This window comes from Schistocerca cancellata, chromosome 1 (assembly GCF_023864275.1).
Source record: "Schistocerca cancellata isolate TAMUIC-IGC-003103 chromosome 1, iqSchCanc2.1, whole genome shotgun sequence".
NCBI lineage: Eukaryota > Metazoa > Arthropoda > Insecta > Orthoptera > Acrididae > Schistocerca > Schistocerca cancellata.
Window position 1 is genome coordinate 450,717,360 of NC_064626.1, and position 27,515 is coordinate 450,744,874.

A 27,515-nucleotide genomic window follows, 5' to 3' on the forward strand; every position below is an offset into this window, starting at 1 on the left:
CAGTTTCCTCGTCCGCATTGTCGTCAGGCAGCAGGGACTGGAGAAGGACCTCAGCAGTTTCCTGCCAAGACTCCGTCATCCCATCCCCTCGCCTGACAGTTGATAGCTCCAGAGGAGAGCGGATTTTTTCCCGTACCAATTTATAAGGGAGACCCCACGGATCTACAGCCAACTGGTTCAGCACATAGCTTTCCCAGCTACGTAGTCTCACTTCACGTAATGCCTTCTGAAAACCTTGCTTAGCCTCCCTGTATTGCAACTGCCATCTTTGTCTTTCCAGCCAGACGACACTGCGCTGGTAGTTTCTCCTTAGCCTTCTAACAGATTGACGTAACTCCTCTAATTCAGGCGACCATGGTGCTGGCGAGGCCGCCACGGCCTTCCTCCTGGTTGGTACGGCGGCCCTCACCGCTCTATGTACTGCACCCACCAGTTCCTCAGCTCTTTTGTCTATGTCTAAGTCTTCGTGCACGTCACCTTCTGGTAATGCAGGAATGTCGCACTCCCTCGCTAAGAGTTCCCAATCCGCTCTATTATAATTATACTGCACCTCCCATCCCATGGTCCAGCGGCACTCTCTTTCACTCAAGGTGAAGGTTATTAGGTTGTGGTCGCTCGTGGTGGCATTGCCTATAACTGTCCAGTTCTTTATTAAATTGGCTGCGTTATGTGATGTTAAGGTAACGTCTATGTTCGTGCCTTGTCCTCCTCCTGCTGTGTAGGTAGGAGGATTGCCCGGCTTGTTTGCCACCACGAGCTGTGAAGCCATTAGAAAGTCCTCTACTTTGTCTCCATTCGCATCTCTGGTGCCGCTGTACCATAGGGGGGATTTTGCATTGATGTCAGCTGTTATTATTATTTTTCGTCCTCGCAACGCCGTGGTGACTCTTGCCAGATGTTCCAAGTGTCGTTCTATTTCATCTCCATATTGAAAATACATGTTTATGAGAATAATTACTCCCATTGGTGACTGGAGCTGCACGACGTTGCAGTGACGAGTTGCGAATTGTGAGAGGGTCGTTACCCTTAGGAGTTTATTTGTGATTACTATTGCTGCTCTAGGATCCTCATCTCTGCTGACAATCTGCCATGTTGTAGCAGCAAAGGCTATTTTCCCAGCTTGGGAGTACGGCTCCTGTAGGCAGAGCACATCTAGTCTCCTCTCCTCCACCTCTTTACGGAGCTCCTGCATAACAAGTCGACTGTTATGCGTATTCAGTTGTCCAATTGTTATTTCTGTCGTCATGGAAAGTATGTGTGCATATGGTCGTCTGGCCAGGTCTTACTCCAGTCGAAAGCAATTCGTCCATTTGCCAGTACGGCCTGTTCGTAGATGTCCTGAAGGTCAAACTTTTCACTGCGTCTCTCAAAAACTTTTTTCAGTAAGTCTCGCAGGGCTCCGAAATCGGTTGGGAGATTCACTGACTTGAGCTGTATTCTATCTACAGCCTCCATTACCGAGAAGGTTACCTTTCTTCCCTCTTCGTGTCCTACACGGACCACATGCCGTAAGGCAGTGGCCAGGGTAATCGGCTCTTCCAGTCTGGCCAGTTGCATCGTGTACTCGATGTTGGGATAAACCCTTACCGGGTCCACGGGTGGCAATCTGACCACTGGGGTGTTATGCACTGTGGGCTTCGAGCTTGTGCTTGTGACCGCACTATCTTGTATGGGTTTTACTCTAGGTTTTATCGGGGATATTTCTGTTGTAGGATGCTCTTGCCGCTTTGGGTGGATTGTCGGCTTTGTTTCCCTTCGTCGAGGGGCGGGATCCATGTTTAGCACTGGAGGATCTGTCTGTATGTTTTTGTCTATCATATAAGGCTCCGTTTGTATGGCCTTATCTATTATTTCCGTTTTAGTGGCACTTGAAAGCGCCATTAGGAAGTTCTTGAATCTGGTTGCCCTCATGGCGTCCCGCCTCCTCTTACTTGGGGATTTATGTTTTAGCATCCTATTTCTTGGGCTGTGATCAGCCATAGTCGATTTTTGAAATAAGTCGTTGCTCCAACATTCTGCATGTTGGGCAACTGCGTCCCGAGGCTCCGCATGACTTCTTCCCTCGGTTTTTGCAGGGGATGCAAACCGCTGCTGCTTTACAGTCTTTGCGGGTATGTCCACTTGTACCACACTTCGTGCAAGCCGACTCCCTGGTGCACATCCTTAGGATGTGGTCCAGGTCACCACAGTTGTGGCAGCGAGGTACCACGATGTAGTCTCTTACGTTGATTGAGTGAAAACCTACATACAATCTGCTCATTGCTGTAATTCTTTTCCACATCTGTGCCGTGACCTCAGCTACGTGATGTACCACATCACGCCCCCGAGGCCCCGTCTTAAATCTCAATTTAAAGCTTTTTCGGAATTCCTCCTCATCTATGTCATCAAAATTCTGCTCTCTTATTGTATTTGTCAGTTCGTCATCTGTCATGATGGTTGGTACGTCGTAAAGAATTACAAGTGGATTCCTTTTCTTGGGAGGTTCGCACTTGACTAGTGAATTTAATTTTTGATTATTTAATATTTTTTCTTTGTCCTCTTCTGAGGCCACTTCTACTATTACTGAGTTTCTGCTAGGTTTTATTCTTTTTATTCTGATCTTGTCTTTGGTCGGGTTTATGGTTTTCGTAAACAGCTCTTGTATCTTCTTAACACTGGTGTCTTGCCCAGGCAGTGTCCTGAGGAAGACCGCAGTGTCTGTTCTTTTGACTGCTTTGTCAATACTATCTTTTGTAGTATGCGGCTTGGTTGGCGCCTGCGCAGCCACCGCCGCCCAAGTCTTAGTCGGTTGGTTTCTCAGTCTTTGATTCTCTTTCTCCAATTCTTCTACTCGTCCTTCTAATTTAGCGTGGACGATGGCCCATGCAGTAAGTTCATTTTTAATAATTGTTAAAGCCGCTTGGCTTATTTTTCCATTTTTTACATTCTGCTCTAAGAGCAGTGAAATTCTGCTATGCCTTTGTGTCACTGTTTCTCCTTCTGCCTGTCCCAGCTCGTCCTGGGGAGAGGGATCAGGCGCAACAGAAGCGCGTTTGGTCGCACAAGAATTACTTCAATAGATACAACCTTCTAATTTTCCAAAGTTGAGAAATATGAAATCAGCTGTAGTAGAATTCACAGAAGTGGTAATTCATACTCGCGACAAGGACGTGTGTGTGTGTGTGTGTGTGTGTGTGTGTGTCCGGAATATTTTTAAATCTTTCTAAGGCTTCTCATTCTACTGAGTACATGATTCTAGTAAAGAAGTTAGAATCGTCAGGAATAAGAGGTTTAGTTCAAAAGATGGCTCTGAGCACTATGGGACTCAACTGCTGTGGTCATAAGTCCCCTAGAACTTAGAACTACTTAAACCTAACTAACCTAAGGACAGCACACAACACCCAGCCATCACGAGGAAGAGGTTTAGTTAATGACGGGTTCAGATTATATGCAACAGATAGGCTACAAAGGGTAGAAATAACATAGAAATAACATATACCACAAATAAGTCGAGGTCCGGTTATGCCGGCCAGCATGTGGATGGTTCTTAAGGCAGTTTTCCATCTGCCTCGGCAAATGCGAGCTGGTTCCCCTTCAGTTGACGATTGATGTGCAAACACTGTCTCCACATGCGCGTACACTGTAATTACTATACCACGCTAACATGTGGAGTTACACTTGTCTGGTATGAAACGTACCCGTGGAGGGGGGAGGAGGGGAGAGTCCACTGGGGGCCGAACAGCACAATAACCCTGTGTTCGATGTGGGGCGGCGGTGGGGTGAGTAGACTGCTGTAGCCTGTTGTGGGGTTGTGAACCACTGAAGGAGGGCTACGGCGCGGTCGAAGCCTCTCCGTCGTTCCTAGGTCCCCGGTTCAGTACACACGCACAGAATACGCACAATACGATACACATATGAGTCAAGGTATTTTCTTGATCTTAAATTGTAGTACCACACGTCCAATAATCTTCTAAATTTGATCTACGGATGAATAAATCAGTTACCACTACATAACTAGCTAGAGGTATAGAGAGACTTATCTTAAAATTCTGTGAGCCACGCTATTGCAGCGGAGGCACTGAGCTCGCACAAGGCAGTTGTTTGCTGCGCCTCGCGACGGCTAAACCATTTGTCAAAATATTGTGCATTAAAGCGCAATCCTTGACACTGCCAGACGCCTGAAATCATCAGCTGTAACTTCAAAAATCGTGTACGGTATTCTCGTATCGTTTAATTTTATTTCTTTTCATTCATTACGAAAATACTGTGGAATGCATGACGTTCTATAAGGGATGATTTCGTTCATAGCACAGAAATATTTTCGGTCTACAATTTCAGAGACCTAATGTTATATCAAACTGAGACATTCATTACTTCAATAAGCACCGAAAAGGCCATGTGAAGGTAAAATGGCTGGTCAGTTAACTCGAGCTGAAAAGGCTTGGCGAAAATCGTTAGCGCAACGTTGATTATACCAAATTAGTTTCAAACGGAGCTAATTCGAAATCCCTGCGCTCCGAACGTGCAGGAGAAGAAAAAGCGGATAACCCTTTTTATTTCGTGGCCAAACGCTTCGTCAGAACTGAGAAGCAGCCTTCCAGCCCTTGCGGATTGGCTGCGGCAGAGGACGGGCGAATGACTTTTTTTCCGCCCACCCGATCGACTTCCACATGGGCGAGCTAATAAAACGCGGCGAAAGAGAGGGGAGGGAGAGAGAGAGAGAGAGAGAGAGAGAGAGAGAGAGAGAGAGAGAGAGAGACAAAAGACTTCCTCTGGGTATCCCCGATGAAATCAAAGTTTTGCGACTCAGAATTAGGCCTGATTGCGTACACTCGGTTAGACAGGGCTTTTTGCCGTTTCAATTACGCGGCCCACGGCTTTAGTGCTCGCAGCCGGCAGCGTAATTTCTCAGCGGGCCGCGGTATTCGCGGCAGTGGAGGCACCGGGGCCGCTGCGGGGCTTCCGGTGACAGCGCAGATCGGCGGCTACACGTGTCGCGCACGTGGCCGGCCGCTGTTGCTGGAGCTAAGCCGAAGGAGCATGTCACGGCGTAGGTCCTCAGCAGCACCAGCTGAGGTAGACACACCCTGCAGTTAACGATGTATTTAGTCGACTTACTGCTTAACGTCAGAAGCTACGTCAGTATTCTTCGCATAATTTTGTTGTTTATAGGGCGATCAACCCCCAAAGGAATTGTTCCACAAGGCTTAAAACCTACAGATGATCGAAACTTGTCACAGGAACTGATCCCAAACTAGAAGAATGTGACCTGTTCAACACCTACGGAAAGAAAGAATTATTAATACAGTATTTTTAAAATAAAGCATTGTCCGTTACAGACTGTAGAATTTTCAGATTTTTTTTTTTTTTTTTTTTTGCTGTTTGTTAGATTCGACGTTTTAGCCGTTATCAGAAAATCCGTAGAATATATACCGAAACATACATAGAATAAAACATTTCACATTCCGTATACAGGGTGTTACAAAAAGGTACGGCCAAACTTTCAGGAAACATTCCTCACACACAAAGAAAGAAAATATGTTATGTGGACATGTGTCCGGAAATGCTTACTTTCCATGTTAGAGCTCATTTTATTACTTCTCTTCAAATCACATTAATCATGGAATGGAAACACACAGCAACAGAACGCACCAGCGTGACTTCAAACACTTTGTTACAGGAAATGTTCAAAATGTCCTCCGTTAGCGAGGATACATGCATCCACCCTCCGTCGCATGGAATCCCTGATGCGCTGATGCAGCTCTGGAGAATGGTGTATTGTATCACAGCCGTCCACAATACGAGCACGAAGAGTCTCTACATTTGGTACCGGGATTGTGTAGACAAGAGCTTTCAAATACCCCCATAAATGAAAGTCAAGAGGGTTGAGGTCAGGAGAGCGGGGAGGCCATGGAATTGGTCCGCCTCTACCAATCCATCGGTCACCGAATCTGTTGTTGAGAAGCGTACGAACACTTCGACTGAATTGTGCAGGAGCTCCATCTTGCATGAACCACCTGTTGTGTCGTACTTGTAAAGGCACATGTTCTAGCAGCTCAGATAGAGTATCCCGTATGAAATCATGACAACGTGCTCCATTGAGCGCCGGTGGAAGAACATGGGGCCCAATCAAGACATCACCAACAATGCCTGCCCAAACGTTCACAGAAAATCTGTGTTGATAACGTGATTGCACAATTGCGTGCGGATTGTCGTCAGCCCACACATGTTGATTGTGAAAATTTACAATTTGATCACGTTGGAATGAAGCCTCATCCGTAAAGAGAACATTTGCACTGAAATGAGGATTGACACATTGCGAGATGAACCATTCGCAGAAGTGTACTGCTGATAGTGCCTGCACACGCTGTACATGGTACGGAAACAACTGGTTCTCCCGTAGCACTCTCCATACAGTGACGTGGTCAACGTTACCTTGTAGAGCAGCAACTTCTCTGACGCTGACATTAGGGTTATCGTCAACTGCACGAAGAATTGCCTCGTCCATTGCAGGTGTCCTCGTCGTTCTAGGTCTTCCCCAGTCGCTAGTCATAGGCTGAAATGTTTCGTGCTCCCTGTTTTGGAAATATGTCTCGATACAAACGTACCGCGCCACGGCTATTGCCCCGTGCTAATCCATACATCAAATGGGCACCTGCCAACTCCTCATTTGTAATTATTGCACTGACTGCAAAACCACGTTCGTGATGAACACTAACCTGTTGATGCTACGTACTGATGTGCTTGATGCTAGTACTGTAGAGCAATGAGTCGCATGTCAACACAAGCACCGAAGACAACATTACCTTCCTTCAGTTGGGCCAACTGGCGGTGAATCGAGGAAGTACAGTACATACTGACGAAACTAAAATGAGCTCTAACATGGAAATTAAGCGTTTCCGGACACATGTACACGTAACATCTTTTCTTTATTTGTGTGTGAGGAATGTTTCCTGAAAGTTTGGCCGTACCTTTTTGTAACACCCTGTATAAACATGGTGAGTTTACGGTTCAGTTCATACATCAGTCACATTTGTGTATGTAATACTTTGGAATATATAGAACCTTAGAAACAAACGAATCATTTGCAGTAGCCCTACGTATAAAAGCCAAATGACAGCATTGAATCCTATGTTAAATATTTAATTGACAACGCTGCGATTAAAAAACTCCAAAGGATACAACGCTGCATTTAGTTTTTATACGCAGGGCTACTGTAAATCATTCATTTGTTTCTAAGGTTCTATATATTCCAAAGTATTACATATAGAAATGTAACTGACGTTTGAACTTGTAACCTCCCCACAAAATTCATTCTTTCTCATTTGTAACCTCCCTACAGAAATTCGTTCTTTCACATTTGTAACCTCCCTACAGAAATTCATTCACATTTAACCTCCATACCAAATTTCTTTCGTATTTAATGTACCCACAAAATTCTTTTCTCATTTAATGTAAGCTCGAAACAGAAAAATTCCTAAACCTGGTAATAAAAAATAAATTCAGTAACCTGGTAATAAAACAATGTAACTAACCTCTCAATTAAATTGTCGGTCACTTATGACTTTTCAGTAATTCACTGTGAATTTAACCTGGTAAATTCTGGACGACAGCAGTGATGCGTCATGGCCATGTAAGATCATTCTGAATAAAAAAAGGAAAAAATTCTCACCTCAATAAAATTGCCAAATATATCTGCTCTTACAATAAATTTTTCCGGCACAGCTCTGTGCAATGCTGGCCGATAGATTTGTCATTTATGAAAGGAAGCAACTGATTTTTCTTTTGCAACAATCGGAATGATCATGGATTGGAGAAATTAGTAAATTCTTTAAATTGAAATGAATGCTTGTTAAACGGCTCTGAGCACTATGGGACTCAACTGCTGAGGTCATTAGTCCCCTAGAACTTAGAACTAGTTAAACCTAACTAATCTAAGGACATCACAAACATCCATGCCTGAGGCAGGATTCGAACCTGCGACCGTAGCGGTCTTGCGGTTCCAGACTGCAGCGCCTTTAACCGCACGGCCACTTCGGCCGGCCAATGCTTGTTAAAATATTACTTTATATGACAAAGATTATTATTAGGACATTTTTAAAACATTTACATGGGAGTTCAGATAACATTACTAGATTTGCGCGACGCTGCTTTTTACCTTATACAATAATACACAGGCTCCGGCATCGCTGCACCGCGACCGGCCAGCCAACACGATACACCATACCAGACCAGAGCAGACTTCAGACTAGCTACTAGCAACAACTTACTGCTACAGCTACACAGTTCCTACTCGGTCAACACTGCTCTCTGGACAGCGATTCTCTTATACCTTGCATATCGCAGGCAGCGCATGAGCAATACTTCGAAATTACATCTGCTCGGACCTCTTACAAACTGAACCATAAACTCAGCGAATTTTCACTGCGGCCACCAGCTGGCGTTGCGAGTGCAGTGCCTTGACAAAGTGGCGACAAAGCAAGAAAAAGGTTTTTCTGTGTCGGTATCAGTGTTGCTAATTTGGTTGTTTTCAACTAAATTTTTTTAAGGCTATCTGGTTGGAAAATTTAAGATCTGGTTGCTAGTAAGAAATTTAAACTTTTTGAAACATTGTGTCTGTTTGATTTCTAGTCTTTCTAGTATCATGTTTTTTTGGAAAATTTATCTCGTTCATTTCTAAAGTTTGGCGTTGCATTTCACTATCTTCAACCTTCCGTTAACAGGTTGTAGAAAAAATTCCTTTCCTGCAACCGGTTATACTATAAACTTTGTTAAGAAGCATAAGTAATTGCTACTGGTACCACCAACGTAAATAACGAGTGCAAGAATTATAATTATATATGCAGGAATTATAATTTATTTTGGATTATTTAAAGGGATAAACGTAATATTCAAATTTCTGGAACAAAGTGTTAAACTGTTTTAGAAGTTTTAAACAATTAAATGGTGATTCAACTAACTTCAATGATGCATGATACGATATAACATTTCTCTCATAATTATTGTATTCCCACTGTCGAGGACCGAGCAGTGACGAATACTGCCAGTTATTATTCATATTATTCAAATGTTGTTGAGTAGTAGTAGCGGTGCTTGTGCTTCTTGTCCTATTGACTAAATACACTTCTGTTGAAATGGGTAAATTTAAACCCCAATACACCCAAACGTTTAGGGAAGAGTGGCAAAAAATCTGAAATCTGAGCGATGGTTATCACAAGCTGTAGGAATTAACACAAAAGCATTCAGTTCAGTCTGTCACTGTACTAACAGATCTCGGTTAGCGGATGTAGAAAATCAAGAAAAAGCATAAATCTACAGTTTCTTTTTTCTTCCTTCTCCTCCAAAAGACAGGCAAAAATTGTTTTTCAAAACCAATGGAGGATTTCGTAGGACGTATCGAAGCTGAATGGCCACTTTCCCTTTGCGTGTCCGCGCACTGTGCTGTAATGCCGTGTGATAACTTAAGAGAAACGTGCAAAAACAGGCCCAAACATAGTGTTATTGCAAGAAAGATGTTATTGTTACATCGTCCAAAGTGTAGTGATATTATCAATAATGTTCTTCGGTCCCAGAAATCAGAGAATACATGTTGATGATGATAAGTACAATATTGTAACTGACGTATCAACTGATATTGGTGTCACTAGATTCCTAGCAATGGCTGTAACTTATCATAGGAAAATACGTCACAACACTGTGTTGACGTTTCTTATATTAGTCGAACTTGAAAAATGCAATGCAGAGTCTGTTGTATCAGCTGTATGAAGAGGCACTGAAAGAAGTTAATTTAGAGTTAAAGAAATTGCAGAGAACAGGATCAGATACTAGTGTGAAGTTCGGTATTAATAACGGAGGGTATGAAATACTTAAAAGGGAGGTTTGATATTTGATAGTTATAAGATGTGTCTGTCTTTTCATTCAGTTGGCAACCTCTGCAGCAACTGCAAAGTGCCTTCAAAGCAATTTGGAATTTTTGATTAGTGAAAGTTACAATTCGTCTTCTCGATCTCCTTCTCGACAGCTCTTTTATCGACAGATTTTTTTTTCAATCATAAATAATGGGGAGGAACCACGGAAAATCCCCGAAGATTGTGACATGAGATGGTTATCCATTGAACCTGCGGTACGCAGAATAATTGATCGATCGTTTGAGATAAAAACTCATTTTAAATTGTTAGGCTAAGCGAAAAATGCTGTACAGATGAAACGCTCTATTCTGTTACGAGCTTAATTTAGTATATTTATTATTTTTGAAAGATATCCTTTCATGCCTTCAGAGAGTCAATAAGGAATTCAAGTCGAATGGTGTGGACCCATGCAAGCTATTAGATTACCTGGTATTTCTTACTCAATCTCTTCTTAAGCAAATTCTAATTTCCACCTATCCAGTTAAGAGAAAACGGCCTAGATCTAAAGCCATATCTTACATGCTGATTTGAAAGAAATTTCAGAAATTAGAAACGAAATAACTCAAGAGGAAGCAAAAGCTATTAGAGAAAGATGTGTAGAATGTGTTTGTTCACTTATCAAACATTTATAGCAAAAATTGCTTGATAACATTGAACTACTGAGGAAATTATCTCTTCTTGTAGTTTCAAAGGCGCTTGTAATGATAAACGAACCTTTACTACCCGTGTCAGAAAGCTCTCAACTGGATAATGGTTCATATACAAGAATTGAATTAGAGTGGCAAAAATTGACCATCGTCCGATGGGATGAAGTTAACAACTCTATCGATTTATGATGTGAGGTTCTCAATTACCATGACCCAGCGGTGAAAATCCTTTTAAGAGAACCTGCGGAATTTGCATTTCTAGGCTCGTAGTTTCTCGGTCGAACGGTGAGGTAGAAACGATATTCAGTCAGTGGAATCTCGTGAAAACGAAGATAAGGAATCGAATGCGTACGAAAATACCAAACACCATGTTTGCGATTCCTGCAAGTCTTTGCAGAATGAATCGGTGCTGCCATAATTACGTAATTCCTGGGCCAGTTTCCAAAACAGCCGGGACAACTGAAGCACCTAAATCAAGACATCAGTTTCTACTGCAGCTTCTCTTTCCCTTGAGGACGATGGCGATAACGACGAAGACGACATTCTTATCAAGTTTTAGGTAAGTTTAGTGAAAAAAATATTTTCTATATAGCCTATTTCTCGAGTGAGTAGCGTTCCATTATCATTTCTATGCTACTGAATAAAAATTTAAAATCTAATCCTTTTAAGGCATTTTTACTCTCAATCTGAATGGTATATCGTGTTGGCAAAACTGGTTGGAATATGCTTCCAAACTGACATTCAATGAGAAAGAAATTTTCCATTTCTCTGGAAAAGTTAATTGTCTCAGTATGAGGGTATTGGGCACTGAAAACCCTTATGAAGTTGCGCCCCATGAACTAGATTCGCCAAGGCTTAATGATTTCTGTGAAAAGTCCCAGACGTGGCTGTATGGGGCGTTTTTCTTCTGTGTGAAGTCTGTGGCGGGTACCTCTTACGTTGGTACGTTACAGTTTCAACAAAAAGGGACAGCCCTCATTGGAGCATCACTGTTCGCGGCCACCTATACGACGAACTTCCGCATCACGACTTTCCTGCGGCGCCCAGTGCCGACGGAAAGGGTCAGTTTGCATCCCAAAGCGTCAGTTTGTATCGCATTACAAACAAAATGATTTTTAAAGCGGAATTTTACGTGCCCACTCAATAGGGCGGTCTGAAATTAGTCTAGAGCGTTACTCCTTTTATCGATATGTGTTAACACTGACGGTAAAACACGAAGACTAACCAGAACACCGTCGGCGACAGTCGCTGTTTGAGTACTGGTGTTTCGCCCTCCCTCTTAATACATACCAATAAAACAGACATCGCACTGGACTAATTCGGGACAGATGTGTCGAGTGGGGGCGTAAAATTCCGCATTAAAGGTCATTTTGTTTGTAGTGGGAAACAAACCGCTTTCCGTCGATAATGAAAGACGTGTTGAGCAGCATTAGGTGACTCCAGCTACACAACGCCAAAAAACATCAGAACCTTCCGATTATGGCATTATGGGCTGGAAATACAAAGTAATATTCTGACACTTTAAATAATTCAGAATTAAATTCTCCATTCTGCACCTGCGTTTCTCAACAAACAGGGCAGGTTGACATGGGTTGATTGGCATGTTTTTTGCCTCGTTCGCCCTGCGATTAGCGTAATTGTGGCGTAGTGTGTCAAGCTCGTTCGGCCTACGAAGGAAAATATGTGACACAGACGTAAGAATAGCATTGGTTTGTATGTATGTCTATCCTTAGGGTATATCTTTTTATTCCTCCTTTCACTTATTCCTCGAGTTTGTCATTAGCTTGGAACTGGATTTTCTAGTGCGTTCTCTACTTCGTCACTAAAAAGCCTAATGAAAACCTGATAGGCTGGACTTGTGATGTTTGTTCGGGCACGACCGTAAAAAGCTGGACGCCTGGCAAATCTACATACACACCACCTCACTGCCGAGACATAGGTCAGCGGTGGAGGATCACGTTAAGGCCTGATTCTACTTCTGCACCATCTACAGCACTCTACAGTGGCCAGCGTGCTCTTTCAAAGGGGTGAGAATACTTTGGCCGGCGAGCGTATCTTTTTTAGTCTGTCGCGTGACACGGGTCTCCATCCGGAACAACGATAAGTGGCTCTGGAGCCTTGCACTCTCAGTAGCGGGCGAGCAGACACGAGGTGAGTCAAGCCGCGCCGGCTGTGCCAGGACGCAAATAAGCGCACCCACTGGCAGATGGGCGATCCCCCACCTGGGGGCCGGCTCAAGTGCCAAGTGGGTAGCCGCAGCCACGGGCAGTCGCTGCTGACAGCCGCCCCAACAAAGGCGGCACCCGCTGCACAAAAGGCCGGCCACTGGCACGCTGCCTGCCGATACCGGCTGGCGCCACGCGAACCACTTACTTGCTCCGCAAAACACTGTTCCGTCTCCGGTGTGGCCCAGCTGCCGGCCATCCGTTATGTAAGCGGTTTTCCCACTACCTGAGTCACCCATTACGCGCTTCGCTGAACTGTGGAGCGGGGCCAAAATAGGTACTGGATCCAAATACATCGCTGGCCACTAAAATTGCAACACAATTGAGAAGGTAAGTAACAATTGCCATGAAATGTAAATTTGCTCTCCCTCTTAATAAAAATCAATAAAACAAACATCTCACTGGCACCGCCCTGTCGAATGGGAGCGTAAAATTTCGCGTTAAACATATTTTGTTTGTAACATTCATGTCTTGACAAAATCAGAGCCGGTTAACGTATCCTCATAGTTCTACTAATGAGTGCCTACACCAGGCTTTCCATTACTGTTTTTTTTTTTTTTTTTTTTTACGAATGATCAGTATTTCATCGCAATGGCGTAAAGTAGGTAGGAGTAACATGGCGGGTTTCTCATTCAAAAGACGCATCTGAATCTTAATTGTATTATGTATACACTACTGGCCATTAAAATTGCTACACCAAGAAGAAATGCAGATGATAAACGGGTATTCATTGGACAAATATATTATACTAAAACTGACATGTGATGACATTTTCACGCAATTTGGGTGCATAGATCCTCAGAAATCAGTACCCAGAACAACCAGCTCTGGCTGTAATAACGGCCTTCACACGCCTAAGCATTGAGTCAAACAGAGCTTGGATGGCGTGTACATGTAAAGCTGCTCATGCAGCTTCAACACGATACCATAGTTCATCAAGAGTCCACCATTGACCAGACGTTTTCAATTGGTGAGAGATCTGGAGAATGTGCTGGCCAGGGCAGCACTCGAACATTTTCTGTATCCAGAAAGTCCCGTACAGGACCTGCAACATGTGGTCGTGCATTATCCTGCTGAAATATAGGGTTTCGTAGGGATCGAATGAAGGGTAGAGCCACGGGTCGTAACAAATCTGAAATGTAACGTCCACTGTTCAAATTGCCGTCAGTGCGAACAAGAGGTGACCGAGACGTGTAACCAATGGCACCCTATACCTCCAAGCCAGGTGATACGGCAGTATGGCGATGACGAATACACGTTTCCAATGTGCGTTCACCGCCATGTCGCCAAACACGGATGCGACCATCGTGATGCTGTAAACAGAACCTGGAGTCATCCGACAAAATGACGTTCAGCTATTCGTGCACCCAGGTTCGTCGTTGAGTATACCACCGAAGGGGCTCCTGTGTGTGATGCAGCGTTAAGCCGTGGTCTCCGAGCTCATAGTGCATGCTGCTGCAAACGTCGTCGAACTGTTCGTGCAGATGATTGTTGCCTTGCAAACGTCCCCATCTGTTGACTCAGGGATCGAGACGTGGCTGCACGATCCGTTACAGCCATGTGGATAAGATGCCTGTCATCTCGACTGCTAGTGATACGAGGCCATTGAGATCCAGCGCGGCGTTCCGTATTACGCTCCTGAACCCACTAATTCCATATTCTGCTATCAATCATTGGATATCGACCAATGCGAGCAGCGATGTCGCGATACGATAAACCGCAATCGCGATAGGCCTCAATCCGACCTTTATCAAAATCGGAAACGTGATGGTACGCATTTCTCCTCCTTACACGAGGCATCGCAACAACGTTTCACCAGGCAACGCCGGTCAACTGCTGTTTCTGTATGAGAAAACGGTTGGAAACGTTCCTCAAGTCAGCACGTTGTAGGTGTCGCCACTGGCACCAACCTTGTATGAATGCTCTGAAAAGCTAATCATTTGCATATCACAGCATCTTCTTCCTGTAGGTTAAATTTCGCGTCTGTAGCACGTCATCTTCGTGGTGTAGCAATTTTAATGGCCAGTAGTGTACATATTCAGTTCAACATCTATCTTCGGGTCTTCCGCACCACAAGGAAAATACAGAACCGTTATGTGCATTGACATTACATGTAGACCGTCACATATTTTTCAAGAGAACACTTCCAAAAGCAACTCAGGTATGAATTTTCACAATCGTATACCAACTGTAACTTAAAGATTGCCCCATTACTGTTATTATCTCAACTGTCAATTTGTAATATTTATCTCATGACAGGATCAGAGGCGGTTAACGTATCTTTGTAATTCGACTAATGAGTCTCTTCACCAGGCTTCCCATTACTATTTTTTCACTAATACACCAATTATGTGTTAAGATCGGTGGATGACATCGATAACTATATCTTTATAAGTTAACAAATGTAATGAAGTATATCGGTTGTTCCAAATGCAGTGCCATAACACTGCCATTAAAAAAAAAAAAAACAAAAAAAAACCGCAAACATGCAGTTCAACTCCACTGTCTGTCGAAGTCTTACAGAATGTGCCTATGGACCTCCAAATTTCCAGCTAAAAATTACTAAACTCACACCGTCTTTCGGCCAAGAGCGGCCAATCGTTACCCTCTGGCCGCCGTATGATCCACAACTGAGGATGTGGATGGGAAGGTCGTGTGGTCAGCACACCGATCTCACGGCCGTTGTGATGCTCTTCGTTGACCGGAGCCGCTACTGTTCGACCGAGCAGCTCCTCAATTGGCATCACGAGGCAGAGTGCACCTCGACAAATGGCAACAACGCATGGCTGCCCGGACGGTCACCCATCCAAGTGCTGGCCACGCCCGATAGCGCTTAGCTTTAGTGATCTGACGGGAACCGGCATATCAACTGCGGAAAAGCCGTTGCCAAAAATTACGGGCGAGTCAAATGATATGTCCATGCAAATCATACAAGCTGACAACAGCTTCAAAATGAATGAAAAGAAACGAATGTTCACGTCTGATCTGTATCAACCAAAGGGACTGAGGCTGGTTTTGTTAGATGGAGACGTCACGGTCCACAGTCTGCGTACAGACTTTGCAGAATGTCTAACTGAACTGCTGTTTGCATTTGTTTAATGATAGTATTATGGCACTGCATTTCGAACAGCACTTACACTTCGTTGCATTTATCAACTTACAAAGAAAGAGAAATGCATGTATACAACTCAGTTACATTACTGTCATTTTAAATTTTTAAGACAAGTTACCACGTAAATTTGCAAGTTTTGTTTTGTTATTCACCGACCTTACAACGTAATTGGTCTGTCAGAGAAGAAATAGTAATGTAAAGCCTTGTGCAAGCACCCATACAATTGAGTCGCCACGATGGCCAATGAGTCCACAACCTCCAGTGCGGATGAACAATTCCGGGAATCTCGGAGTAGTGAGCATGAAGAATATGAACATGGACATTGGCAGTGTCTGCGGACAGGTGATGCTAGGTGGGAGTGTAGTCTGGCCGAAGGACGTGCCGAGATAGTCCGCGCAGTTGCGAGAAATTTCGTGTCTGGATGGTGCAGTGTTAACGCCTATTAAGCAGGAGATCCCGAGTTCGAATCCCGGTCCGTCACTTATTTTCACTCGTGGCCGCTGATTCCGTATAGAGTCCCGATGCAGCTGACATCAATAGTTCCTTACGTTTCATTTCCCTTCTCCCCTTCCACTGTCTACGTACACATCACGTACCTCTAGTCAAGCAATCGGCTTGTTTACACCTCGTTTACAACTCACACAGGCAGAGCGACTACGTCTGGAACGCCACTGAGAGTCAGCACAGCGACCACTCCTTGATGCGGCAGCAGAGAGACGCGTGTCGATAGACGTGCAACCAACGGCTGGACACAGAAGTGCTGTCGCATTGTGTTTTCAGACTAGATCCGGTACAACATCGAATTATCCGCATGGAGGTTCTGGGAATAATGAAAGTTGTCAGATTGCATTCTACACCGTCATACGAGTCAAGCACTTGGCGTGATGTTGCACAACACCATCACCCCTCGTTCACATAGCCGGTGATTTAGAGCGCAGCCACTACGTTCCTGACGTTATGATGCCCATTGCTGTGCCCTAACTTCGAGGTTTTAGAGACATTATCTCTCAGTTAGGCAACGCAAGACCGCATATTGCTCTTCCTGTCCCAACGTGCATTGATACGGCGTATGGCCTAGCGTTTCCCTTTGCAGCACGTTCTCTAGATATCTGACACACTGGAAACATCCCTTCACAAACTACTACTCGACAAACCTCGCCAGTCGCTGTGATCGATAAAATCTGTCACAAAGCTGAAGCAACTACGAATGTAGTATGAGAATCTGTTACCACAGCTCAGTTTGACTTAATGCCCTGTGGAGAAACAGCCATTGTTGGTGACAGCACTGTGTACCAAATTACGCATCTTGTACACAAGAAAATCACCTACAAATTTACTCGCGCGTTTTGCTACTGTGAGGTATATTTATAGCAAGTAGATTTCGTTGTTTGCTATCCTTCCAGAAGACTAGCAGTGTATTTATAGCATACATTCACAGCAGCAGCAAAGGTACACTGTATGTACCAATCAAATCATCGATTTTGCCGCGTATAAACATAAATAAATACATTCACACATGCACAAAACTTACATATTTTTGTCTACTACATGTCATCCCACAATTAAATTTATAGTAGTTCTCATCCCCCGTTTCTGGCCAATGTTTCCGGGCCAGGAAATACCCTACCAAATATTCCCAATTTGGATCTCTATGCCATACTACCATTTCGCCTGATATTTCCTTGAAAACTCTCTGACTGTAACATGACTCATTGCCGGAAGAGCCTGCTCCGCCCAGAGAATGAAAAGTTTAATGAAGTCAGTCATCGTGTCCTGTACCGAACAACGTGAAAGTGAACATGCAAGGATGTGGGAAAACTCAAATTGTAAAGGGAAAAACTAGCTTTCAAATACAACTTCTGTACAGTGAATTAATTATTTACAGTAAGACTTCTAAATATTGGAATTTCGTTTCATGTTACGCCAAAAACAATTAAGTATGCAAACATGAATTTCTGTAATTTAATCTCGCGTTTTCATTCATTGACATTTCATGGGGACACACAGCTTCAGTCCCATACTGACGCATTCCCAATGTGTGCGCGTGTGCGTGCGTGAGGGCATAACGCCATTATTCCTATGCATGAACTAAAATTCGTTGTATACAACGTATAAATCATTTGTGACATGTGTTATTAACTGCGTTTTATGGATAAGAACTGGTTCACTTTTAATGTTCCCTCTTTGTTGTAGCCGACCTGTCACTATCATTGTAAATGTTATCTGCTGCTGAATAAACAACGAACTAAGGTGTAATAAGTGTTGCATGTACCTTACATCCTCAGTCCTGTGACAGATAACTGGTGAAGCGTCTAATAGATGTATAATTTGGTTTGCAGAGTAGAGAAGTTCTCGCATCACAATAACTACTCAGTAAACGAAGACATGAGTCCAATCAGCTTTCATGAAACAGAAACGTAAAAAATAAGAATAATGCACACTAAACACATACGTTGAATCATGTTCTGTTTATTGAGTGCTAAATTTCGACATTAAAAACTGAATTCAAGATGGATGCTTGATTAAAAAGGCGGAGAATCGGTGAGAAGCTTCCGATCTTTGTAGTGAACAACAGAAGTATCCAGTGCGGCCTTTTTCATTCGTGTTACAGCTGGAGAGCCACGGCTACTGCTGCGGCGTAAATTCAAGCGGCGGAACGCCAGTCGGAAACGACAGAGCAGACAGAGCTGTGACAAGACCTCAGCCAATTGCATGCTGTCTCTATGACAACAACGCAACATCAGCGACTTCTCCTTGAAAAGAACATAAGCACCGCGCCGACTCGCCGCCCAGTGCTACCAGTTCTATGTTCTACCAGTTCTACAGATGCGTCAAGACCAGCGACCTGGCTAGAAGCATCCACACTATTACTCCACTTATATTGGAGTTTTTATACCGAAGAGCATTGATTATATTGCATGTCGCTCTTTGCTTGCGACACATCTATGTATTTCTCAAAGTTAAGTATTGCCATTGATTCATTTCGTGATGAAAATCTTTAATACGATTTGCTTGAAGTGTTGTCTAGCGATCCAAGGCACAGGTTTCCTAGACACCCCATCTTTGACAACTAGGCGAGATACAACAGTTCCTTCAGTTCTTGGTCCAACGAGCGCGCCATAATAGATTAATAAAACATGTTCGGGAAGAAAGTAAATAAAAGGAAAATATTTCGATATTAAATAAGCGCCTCTGAACCGAAAGCTGTCTCCCTTCAGGGTAGCTAGTGTGAAATCATACTAGACATACTAACAGAAAGTTCATAGTAAATTTCTTCATTAACCCCTGTTCAGAGTCCGAAAGCAGCAGTGCGTTTATAACTGTGTCACCAGGTATGATGCTACTTCCATTATTCACTGCTTAATCTAACTGTTGTCCAAAAAAGGCCAACACACAAACCCATAAAAGGAAATGATCACCTCTTATTGGAGTGAAACTTGCATACGCGGTATACAAACGAACAAAATAAAATTATGAAAAATACCTCTACTAGGCGGAAGTGGCTAAGCAGGAAGTCTTCCTCAGATGTGGTTACTTTTTGTCACCTCCTGTTTAAAGTTCTCGCGATTACACCAGTGTTAAGGCAATAATAGCACTACACAATCACGCACACACGCACACACAATACCACGATGTATTCCGGTTCGTTTAATATTATTTCGATTCAGTTAGCTTGCAACTTGGTATTCTAAGAAGTATTAAACAGGATAACATTTAAATCACTGTGTGATTTATTGAATTAGCAGGTATGTGGAGATGAAAATATCACCACCAGGCAGGAAGAGATTGATGATAACAAAATGGTTCAAATGGCTCTGAGCACTATGGGGCTTAACTTCTGAAGTCATCAGTCCCCTAGAACTTAGAAAATGAAACCTAACTAACCTAAGGACACTACACACATCCATGCCCGAGGCAGGATTCGAACCTGCGACCATAGATGTCACGCGGTTCCAGACTGTAGCGCCTAGAACCGCTCGGCCATCCCGGCCGGCTGATGATAACAAATCAGTCGAAAACACAGAAGAAAGATTTTCACTTAAATCTTTTTTCAGTCAGAAGAATCTAATGTTTTGACAATACTGTCACTAAAAAATCGACTTTTCTTTCAGAATGACGCCTTCGGGCCTTGTAATATGATGTAACCGGAAAAACTCAGTAAATTATCTCAGGAAAAAAACGTGACGAAGATTTTGTATAAAAAGGCATTGCGTTTTGGAGATTCCGTGATCAATCTGTAGTTTTAAGTCAGTACAAAACTGTAGGTTTTTGGTGACTGTCGCTGATGATTTTCCAAGTGCACCATCTTCCGTTCGGATAATTCTTTCCACGACGTTAGTATTGCGTCTGTTTATAACGTCGTGTGGTTTGCTTATGTCGAACAGTTTGGCACACCATACGAAATGTGCAATGAATAGGCGCATTACTGTCATGGTAGAATAAATAATAAGATGTAAGACCTGTTTGTTAAAAAAGGAGTAATTACAAAAGGCAAAAAATGCTCTCTTTTCTTCTCCTCCCTCCCATTCTCCTTCCACACCCCTCTCCCTCTCTCTCTTCCACTCCATTTACTGGAACTAGGCGACAACAGGAGGGAGGAAAAGAGAAACTTTATACGGATGGAGTCAGCAGTATATATATATACTTTTTTTTGTTCGGCTGGCGAAGTTCTTTGTCTGATTCTGGAGTTTTTATTGTATTTCCGAAACATTAAACGAAAGCCCGACGATAAGGTGGAAGTTATGACCCGTGCGTGGGATCTGATGGCGCGGTAGCGTGGAGCGGTTTGGCGAGGGGGCAGGGGGTCAGGTTTCTGGGCGGGACGAAGAGGAGGTGACGCCAGTTGAGCTGTGGCGCTGACGGGGGTCACTGCCCGAGGGACAACACAGAACAATAAGATATAGTGTTGCGACAGATTATGGGAATTCGTCAAGAGAAAAGCGATAAACATACATTTAAATTAAACATAGTGCATTAACGTCAACATCAACAGAACAGTCTTTGCTAACGGTATACTACGCCTTCGACATCGCTGGGAACGGATTCTACACAACGCTGGTGACTACTTTGAAGGATAGTAACAGGTGCAAACATGTAACCCTTTTGTATCGGTTCTGAATAAATAATTGCCACTATTTAAGTTCCAACTCTGGTATGTTACTACCATGAATCATTGCTATACGTTTTTGTATTATATCAGGGATCAACGTAGCAAGAAAGAATTTTCTGTGTAAGTTCTAATAAGATATTGGTTTTCTCAGGCTACTGTCCCCGCACAGCTTTAAAAACATACTGTCGACAAGTTTCACAGAGAGGACCTTTCAATATTGGAACCCTGCCTCCCCCCCCCCCCTCCCATTTTAGCAGATAGCAATCGATTCTGGATCTAGTTCATAATAAGGTTACAGTTACTGCACATCACTTACTCCCAATTAAAATGATATCAAAACTATATGTGTTCGTCTTCATGGAGGTACCGCGATCGTTACTTATAAAACAAGTGTCCAAATTCAGTACCCAGATCGCTTTCCTCTATTTTAAAAGAACTTTGTACACAATTATCAATTTTTAAAAATAATTTCATATGCATCCTCACTGGTGCAAAGTTTTGTAGCTTCCGAAAGTGCCCTCTGTGAATTTAGCAATGAAAAGGTTTTCATCGATGTTACATTTGTTACAACATGTTTTATGTATGATACCTGCCGGCCGGTGTGGCCGTGGGGTTCTAGGCGCTTCAGTCTGGAACCGCGTGACCGCTACGGTCGCAGGTTCGAATCCCGCTTCGGGCATGGATGTGTGTGATGTCCTTCGGTTCGTTAGGTTTAATTAGTTCTAAGTTCTAGGCGACTGACGACCTCAGAAGTTAAGTCGCATAGTGCTCAGAGCCATTTGAACCATTTGTATGATACCAGTCCGCAGTGTACATTTTTCGGCCTCTGTAAAATTCTGCACTGGTTAGGATCCCTATAAAATAATTTACAAAAATTTTAATTATTGTTTGTAAAGTTCCTTTAAAATGTTATGATACTATTACATTAAGCATCCGTGTTTTATGATATACGCAGGAGCAATTCTTGTAAACTACATCAGTCCGATCTCTTCATACAGAACGCGTGTTTCAGCACAGTAGGTGTTGTTCCAGTCAGGTTTCTTAATTTCTTTATGTATTATCTATATATAAAGCCGCAGTAGACTAGTGTATGGCTAGTAATGACAATGCAGATTCATTTCCACATTCTACAGGTTACACTGTAACAAATGGTATGTACCACAAATTTGTATTATAATTAATTTCTTAAGAATCTTGAAGCTTTCTTTACTTAATTTTTAAAACATTTGTAGCTTCCACCAATTGTAATTATAAAATAATTTCTGTAATAGATCTTAAGATTGGCAGGTGGCCCGAAACTGGTCATTTGGAAATAAAGGGATGTGATCTGGAGACTGATTTTGGACACTTTTTAACTGTATATTTTCCTCTTCATTTTTTAGTTGTAAGAAGAATGTTCTTCCACCTACACGGATAGCTCACTAATGATACACCATCATTACGTAAATAACGTAAGAGGACTTGCATTTCAAGATTTCATTTACATCGGCAAGAGCGTATCCGGGATCTGAACAGCGGATGATAGCATACTCGTGAACTTTTATGTAAGAGGGGAGTGGAGGAAGCGGAACATAATTTCTTACAGAGCATTAATCAAAATCGTTGAAAAAACTGTGTTTTGTAATCCCTTAACATACTACTCCTACCATTTTGTCTCAGTTTATTATAGGAAACTATTAAATACAACGTCTGTAACTGAGATCTGTACAGATCATTCAAGAATACAACGTTTTGCTACAAGTGTTAGTTCCACATTTTAGTAATTTTAGACGCAACGAAAAAATAAAAAAGCACGCGAATTGAAGACGCAACGCTGCTTGGAGCGTTTAGAACATGGAATATTTTAGAATTTACAGTTGCAATGTGAAACGCGAAATAGTTTGGGAATATCTAGGTAAATGGCTCTTTGTGCACTTACTACTATCCAAATTCCAGTACATTTTCTGACTATCTTGAAACAGACACTGAACTGAGCAGGTCCCGGTGGAGGTTCGGGTCCTGCCTCGGGCATGGGTGTGTGTGTTTGTCCTTAGGATAATTTAGGATAAGTAGTGTGTAAACTTAGGGACTGATGACCTTAGCAGTTAAGTCCCATAAGATATCACACTCATTTTTGAACACTGAACAGATACGAGTGTCCCTCTGAATATTCGAGTCTGGTTTACGAATATGATCTTTTACTTCGTATGGGGCGACGAGGAAGCTGCAACTGTTCTTCAGTTCCATTCGTTGTGTACCCTCCTGTGCTTCAGTCGCCACACGTATGGCGATAAGGATATAGAATATGTCAGGTCTTCTGACAATGTCCACTTCAGTCACTATTTACAACATGCACTGGAAATTCAGAGTACTCTAGCTATAACTGTGTACCATTCACTGCCTGATGCACTTTCGATTCTCTTTGTGAAGTCCATACCAAATTCTCAGTTTATCCGTCACTGAGCGGCTGATAATTTTTGGTAGTATACAACTATACAGGTATTATTCATAAAGATATCTCTATCGGCGTCAAACTGGCTTCCAGTATTGTACGATGCTATTTTCGCAGTACCCGACTCCGTAATTGTGGTGTTTGATTTTAGTTTACACCCTTTAATGATATGGCTGGGAAAGCAGAATACTTCAGACAGTAAAATTAGTGAGTAATTCAATTTCATTTTAGTAACAGGCGATACATTCACCTGAAGTCGTTTAATGACGTTTGACTTGAAAACAGTATGTTTTAATCTCTGTTGTGGAAAAAAGGTGTACGTCTGTTACCTGTCTAGAAAGGAAAAGAGCTCTGGTGGCATTGAGTTACAGATCCTATACTTTATCCTGATGTCCTCGGCCTTAGACCGAACTTTTCACAAAATTGGGTGCAATCAATTAAAACGTATGATATTGAAAATGGCAGTCCGTTTATCCATGGCCTATTGTGTTTGCATTCTAGTGGTGTGGACTGTGTATCCAAATAGCATTTTAATCTCTTCCTTGCTATTATTTCCATAACTATCTAAAATGATATGAACAGAACGTTACACAGCACACGTCCTTTCGCACCTGCCACAATGACGCAGAAGATGCTAATATTTTTCGCAGTACGGAGGATGACGACGTCAAACCAGCTCCATTATGAATTTACCAAGAGAAGAAAAATTGTTGTTCCACATTATCAGTGGCGATAACAAGGGGACGGTCGTTCTCGTAGTAGCGCAGTGTTAGCTTTTTTGTAGCCTTGACAATAGGCCACCTATATGACTTCTAAATGAAACTCGAAACTACGTACTGTCAAATACTAGAAGCAGAGTTCGTCGTCCCTGCTCGTGTTTGCTTGATTTGTTCCAACAATCCTTCTTTTCATAAATACGCAGTTTGTCTTTATATAGTACTACTGATTAGTTTTTACATTACCCATTCCGCGAAAAGTTAATTTCTATGCTTTGTATATTCGTTACAAACAATGGTGGTAACCTCTGTTTCCATAGCTAATCTATCACTATTTTTATCATATTGATCAGTTATTGCTACGAAACTGCTGAATGAAATGTTTTTCGGGAAGTTTTCCAATCGAGTGTTTATGCTGCTACTCTCGTCTGGTGAAAATCTAGATGTAGGCAGGCAGCTGCACTTTTCACCTTGAGAGGAAACACGGCTGTTTTTAACGAGGGTCAGATGCGTTGAGAAGGGGCGATAAATGGGCTATGAAATTTATGTCCTCTTACTGTACTTTCTCCCGTCTCTACGCTCTGCGAACGTGAAAAGGATGTCACGCGCAGCTTTGCTGGATGGTATGTAGGAACGGCTATGCAGTGGTATAAATGCCTGCCTGCCACAACCGTTTCCAAGTCAGTTTCGCACGTCCAGAACAAGTTGTACCACGACTTCGGAGAATAAGATATAATAATACACTGCTAGAACATCCTGCGAACAATATTACGTTTCTGATAACTAAGCCTCTGGGGGGAGGGTCTTCATTAAGCAAAACGTAAATTTTTCTGTGTACGTAATCGCTCTAAGATAGGATTGACACAGTCCGGTGCTTTTAAGAATGGAGCCTTTGCGGGAATTGTGGAAGAGAACAGTCTGTATTGAAATTCCGTAAGTATCTTTGTTGTGATGGTCTCATTTTAAGTGTTTACAAATAACCAATATACATAGCGCAGTTGTGATATTATTGTTCTTTTAAAATTTTTCGCTCGTTATATTAAAACAATTTCAGTTCTTATATGGGCTGGAAAGTTTGTTCACGGAGAGCGTTTAAGGAAGCACAGCTGTGAAAAAAATAGGAAATTTCCTGTAAAGCTTTTTGTTAGATCACCTTTTACTATTTTCAACAACTATCCCTCAAATCTCCTCGTTAAGCATTTGGGAATTAGTTGCCTCCAAAAAAAACTGTTTACAGTTGTTAGGAATTGCATCCTGCAGTTCAGTTTTTTTGCGACCGTGGAAGTTGCCAACAGGATGACTTTCGTCGGACCGTCTGTGCCAAATGACAAAACGTATAAAGGGTGTTTCAATGGGTTTGCGTCAGACGTCTAGAGGTGATAGGTCGCGTTATGGGGAACGACTTCTGTTCCATACGAAATGTTCGCTGATACTTTTCATCAACACTAGGTGCCCTTTAATATTCGCTAGTTCTCTGATGACGAGATTTCACTGAACTGGCTAAAATGGCTCTGAGCACTATGCGACTTAACTTCTGAGGTTATCAGTCGCCTAGAACTTAGAAGTAATTAAACCTAACTAACCTAAGGACATCACACACATCCATGCCCGAGACAGGATTCGAACCTGCGACCGTAGCGGTCGCTTGGTTCCAGACTGCAGCGCCTACAACCGCACGGCCACTCCGGCCGGCTTCACTGAACTAGCAGTGTCTACTAACTAGGCGTGACGCATACGACCCACCACAGTATATCGATACAGCAATTTTCAGCAAGAAAACCTTAAGAATCAGTGTCTGTAAGAGATGTTCCCGAAGCGAATCAGGAACTTTTAATTTTGCTGGGCCTACTCCCTTTCATTCGGTGCTGATGACTGGATAGTAGGCAACACTTAAGGCATACACACGCCACAGACTGCCTAGGCCCAGCGGCCCCTGACGTGCATAACCAAAACAAAACACCGAGGGTCGCCGGGAAGTGAACATTTTGTTGCAAAAGAAACTTGTTTCCAGTGACGTGCTCTATCACCCCCATACGTATGATGCAAAGATTTTGGTACACCCTTTATATAAAGGACGTACATTAACTGTAGGGAGTGCCTCATAAAATATTTTTCATCTAATATACCTGCGTTATACACAGATTGTCGCGTAGTTATATGTTTAACTGTGCATTCCACAGTTACAAAAACTATTTTAAATCATAAAATGCTGCACTTTAGTATATTTTGTGACATCGCAGTCATGTAATCCGTTACAAAGTGCCATCACGCTTGGAACAACTGCAGTGCCTTGTCTACTGCTAGACTGCCCGAATATCGTATTTTTAAAGCTTCTAAAACTTTCAAACCTTTTGAATATCGGTGCATTCTACAGGCTGTTTGACGAGTCACGTTACATACTTGTAGAGGTTTTAGAGGGGACTTAGTAGACCGAGGAACCCTTGTCTGGACACGTCATCCAACGACACTACAGAGCGTCAAAGTTATAGTCAACGGCGGCTATGAATGTGTGTATGTACAGAGTCATTCCTTTATGATGTTAAAAACCTTTTAAAATGACGAAAAAAGATAAAGGTATTAATTTGAGCTAAGGGTCCCTATAACGGAAACGAACGAGTAGAGCGTTATAAGCGAAAACCGTTCTCATTCGTCCGACAGTGGAATACATGTACTGGTAGCGTTACTGCTTAGATTAACGGATATATTACTTTCAAAGGTGATAGTATGGACCAAAAAATGTCTTGTAAACATGGGCTCTAGAATGCATGCCTGAGGAGCTGTGAGCACTTGTTCATCTTTGCTACTGTGAAACACTTCTCTTCTACTGTACAAGTGCTCATATCTCCTAAGGTATGCATTTAACAGGCCGTGTTTACTAGACACTTTTTCCTTGTTTTGGTCTATACTATCACCCCCGAAAGTTATCTGCCCTACAGTCTAAGCAACAACACTACCAGTACTTTGTATTCCACTGTCGGACGTGTGAGAACGGTTTTCGCTTATAACGCTCGTTAGTTTCCGGTATAGGGATCCTTACCTCAAATTGATTCATTTATCCCTCTCCATCATCCTAGAAAGTTTGTAACACCATTACAGAATCACCTTGAATATACATACATTTGCAGGAGTTCTGTAGTGTCATTGGATGACGTTTCCGGATATGAGTTCCTACATAAAACTTGACCATTTAAGTCACCTCTAAAACATCCAGAAGTGTGCAACATGAACTGTGACATATCCTGTATTTACTAGAAGTGTTTTAGGTCAGAATATATCGCCAGTATGCAGTTATTCTCCTATGGAACAAATGGTCCAAGAGTGGTAAAGCATGATCAAAATCGAGCATCAAAACAAAAATAAGTAAAGCTGCATATTGCATGATGCAGT

At 42.6% G+C, this 27,515-nt stretch overlaps 1 long non-coding RNA gene across 1 annotated transcript in view; it reads left to right on the forward strand.

Annotated features, from left to right (window-relative positions):
• LOC126161622 (uncharacterized) overlaps window positions 1-27,515 on the forward strand; it is a 542,501-nt gene that overhangs the window by 118,445 nt on the left and 396,541 nt on the right. The gene's annotated exons all lie outside the window — the stretch shown is intronic.